The sequence below is a fragment of the Mixophyes fleayi genome, chromosome 6 (assembly GCF_038048845.1).
Source record: "Mixophyes fleayi isolate aMixFle1 chromosome 6, aMixFle1.hap1, whole genome shotgun sequence".
In the NCBI taxonomy this organism is placed as follows: Eukaryota; Metazoa; Chordata; class Amphibia; order Anura; family Limnodynastidae; genus Mixophyes; species Mixophyes fleayi.
In genome coordinates, this window is record NC_134407.1 from 133,447,257 (window position 1) to 133,451,183 (window position 3,927).

The window sequence follows — 3,927 nt, forward strand, 5'->3', positions numbered from 1 at the left end:
ATTCCCCTAGATACAGGTCTAGGGTTGTTCCCTTTCTCCTTTTTTAATTAACCTAACAGTATGTCTTTGGAGTGTGGAAGGAAACCGGAGCACCAGCAGGAAACCCACACAAACCCACACAGTTAAGGCCGTGGCCAGAAATTGAACTCATGACCCCAGTGCTGTAAGGCAGAGGTGCTAAGCACTTAGCCACCATGTTGCATATATATATATATATATATATATATATACATATACACATATACACATATATGTATTCTCCCTGAAAATATGGATTGTGAACTCAACTCCACATATGGTATGAGAGCTTTAAAATTATACCATTTTCGCTGAAAATTAGGTAATGTGCAGCTGGAATTTTAAGTAGGCAATTATAGATGGTCCTTAATTCTGGTTGTGTAATTTCTCGAATGTGCCCAATTCTCTGTACAATAAATGTCTGCTCAAACAAACATTTAAATAATGCTACAAAAGTGGCAATCCCAGTTCACTGGAGGCCCACCTTTGTAAAAGAATCGCTAGCTAGGATAGTCTTTTTACATGAATATGGATGATGTATTAATGACAATGACCGATCAGTGATCTACTCTAGAACTACCTGGTTATGTTGGCTAGAATTTAAAGATTTACCCGCTTATAAATCTTAAGCTGGGTACACACTGAAGAATTTTTCCGATCAACGTGCTATCTCAAACGATTATACTTAGGACTGAAGGTCTGATCAGTCTGTTGATTTATGTATACACACTGACACAATTTACCTTCAGATCTGTGCTCTTCATCTGGTCCTTTATCTGGTCTTCTAGTCCGGAGAATGACAGCACAATATTCATTCATTCACTACTGTCACATTGTCACACTGATTAAAACCACCTTGTTATAGCTATCCACATGTCCTAACGAATTTCGCTAGCATCTGTGACTCTGAAACGAAATATTCTGTCTCAGAACGAACAAATGAATTATTCCTTCTACAGCACTCTCTACATTTATTCACTCTGACATTCAGTGCTAACATCGGCTGAAAAGAGCCAGACTCTGTAAACTCTATGGACATCGTCATGAGTGCATACACAATACATGATCGTTAGGTGATTGATCGGAAAATATTAAATAGTACGACCAACCAAATGAAACGATGATCGGCACTTTGGGACAACTTTAGATGATCGTGTCACTATACACACTCACACGATATCTGACCAAACGGTAGGATATCGGCTGATTTGTCCAATTATTGGACGAAAATCCTGTAGTGTGTACCCAGCTTAAGATGAAGTCTGGGTATTTGGAACACCTTTCAAATTACTAACCAGAAGAGTCCAGAGCCAATAATATATGCTCTTCATCTGCAAAGGGTGAAGCACAAGGAAGAATTCTTTATGGGCATCTATTTTGACACCCCCCTCCAAGGTTATATTACTTTCTTGTTGTCATTACTAGCTAAGGCCTAGAGAAGATGAAGATCCTGAAGTTTCTAAATGCACTCTAATCTGTACTCTTCTCCACCCAACCTTTTATGTTCGCTACATTATCTACAGTATGTCTAAGTTCATATCTGTCTTGATGTACCAATCTTACAAATGCGGAATATTCATGCTGGTACTCACATGTCATGCTTCCTTTATCTCATATTTCTTCAATAAAGACAGATTACAATAAAAAAGATCCAGCCAGGATGGGGTAGTTATAGGAGAGAGGAGTAGTGTTAGTGAAAATGAGAATTAGATCAGGTCGAGGATACATAGGTTTTGCTGTGTGCAAGTGGCTTTGGATTTAGGGGGAGACATAATGAGATAAGGTGAGTCGGAAGGAAGGATGTGGTCAGAGAGAGGGAATGCTGATATTAAGACAATAAAAAAAGAAAGTGAATTTAAGGAACTATACATTATGGTGGGTGGGTGATGACGTTTACTGGGAGAGAGAAAGAGAAAGTAAAAGTAAGAAGGTTTGGATGTGAATGGGAATGTTGAAGTTGGTTATTTTAGTGTAGGTAAGTCAAACAGTTGAATATATGGGAGTCAGACTGCAAAGTTGTCAAGGAAATTGGAGACTGGACCAGGAGTTGATGAAAGACAGCAACACGAAGGTGGAGATTAGAGAGTAGATGGATGGTTTGGACATCAAAAAGAGCAGAAAAGAGAGAACTCCAGGAGTATCTCTAGCAAGGTGCAGCATAGGAAAGTAGGATGCATACTCTACCCTCTCAAGAAGTATCTATCTTGTCTGTCTCCAGATCAGGGAGTGTGGCTGTGCTATAGTACTACTAAGAGAGAGCTTCAGGGAATGTAGTGTCAGAGGGGGTAAGCCAGCCTTGGTCTTTTTGTGTATTAGTATATATGCAGCATTATATTCCCAATTGAAGGAATTGATTATTCTCTATAAAGATATGAGAAGGACAGCATGAGTTTATTTTGACCTCCATTTTGTTTATTTATCACATATCTACTTTATTTTCAATCATATTTACTACCTATAGATTCTTTTAACATACCCACTACATGGGTATGTTCGAAGATGAGCATATACGGAGTGGCGGATTCGGGTCGCGCCTGGTGCTCTATGACCATTACATTGAGGATCTATTTATGATTTGTGATGGGGACACACATTCAATCACCAAAATAATTTATATAATTTTGTATTTACCTGCACATATCATGTATTTCATATTTGTATATCACTCTATAGCTCATAAATGGAAAAATTACAACCCAAATCTTCAGTAAGGAGGTTGATACTAACAATTACCTCCATGTAAGAGCAACCACCAGTGGGCAAGACTGAATAATAATAATAATAATAATAATAATAATAATATTCCATGTGAAATGAATGAGGAGGAACTGTTCAAAGAAAGATGTTTGTGACAAGCTAAAGCTCTACTAGAACCTTTTAAAGAAAAAGAGTACTCATAAGAATTACTAAATCAGGTATAACTGGAATAGTAAAAGCAATATAGAAAAGCTTTATTGATGATTAAATAAAAAGATAAAGACAAAAACACTGAAAATCACTATTTTATTTCAAAATAAGAGCAATTTCCTATGTTGATGCTAGATCCTCATATATATTTATATATTTTGTGAATAAATTAGTGACGGTCTTTTACAGTTTCAAAAAAAAATATTGATAATAGGCCTTCTGTGATTTTTAGGAAATCCAGGAATTTACAAAATATATTGGCACTGAGTTATTTTCTAGCAAAGAATGATAACAAGGATTTGAGAATGTCTCTCGGCCAAAGTTTTGCTATAAGTGCGGTCATTCTACTTGCCTGACATGCTCTCATATCAAACATAAGAATATAGACTTTCAGGCTAATGTTAGCAAGACCACATATAAAATGAAATTAACCTAATTAGCTGCCAGAATAATTATATGGTATATATTATAATTATATAGTCTATCTTTAAGAGTACAGTTATAATGTGTTTTAAATTGCAGTTGTAATATGCATATGGAGAGAACCATACAGTCATTAAAACTTTTTTTTAAGCATCACAGGAATATTATAAATGGGGTGTCAACACATAGGGGTAAATGTAGCAAGGTCCGATTTTTTCAGCGTGTTAAAATGGCGGCAAATTGCGAGTGAAAACCCGCGATTTTATTCCAAAAGTTCTCAAATGTATTAAGCTGCGATTTTTATCCTGATCTTCAAAATCGCTGGTCATCTCTGGCGATTTGTTGCGATGTCAAACACTCCCGCATTTAGCAAACTCTCCTGTGTTGTTCTAATATAGCTGCGACATTAGTAAACACATCACTGTTACACTGCACTGCCTATATGTCGGAGGTCCGGCAGCTGTCAAAACTAAATAAAATAAATAAAAGTAAAAAAAAACCCCCTAATGTCATGGGAAACTGCTAATACTTTAAATAGACCTAGCGCATGAACTAAGTTCATTGCGTATCGGAGCTTCT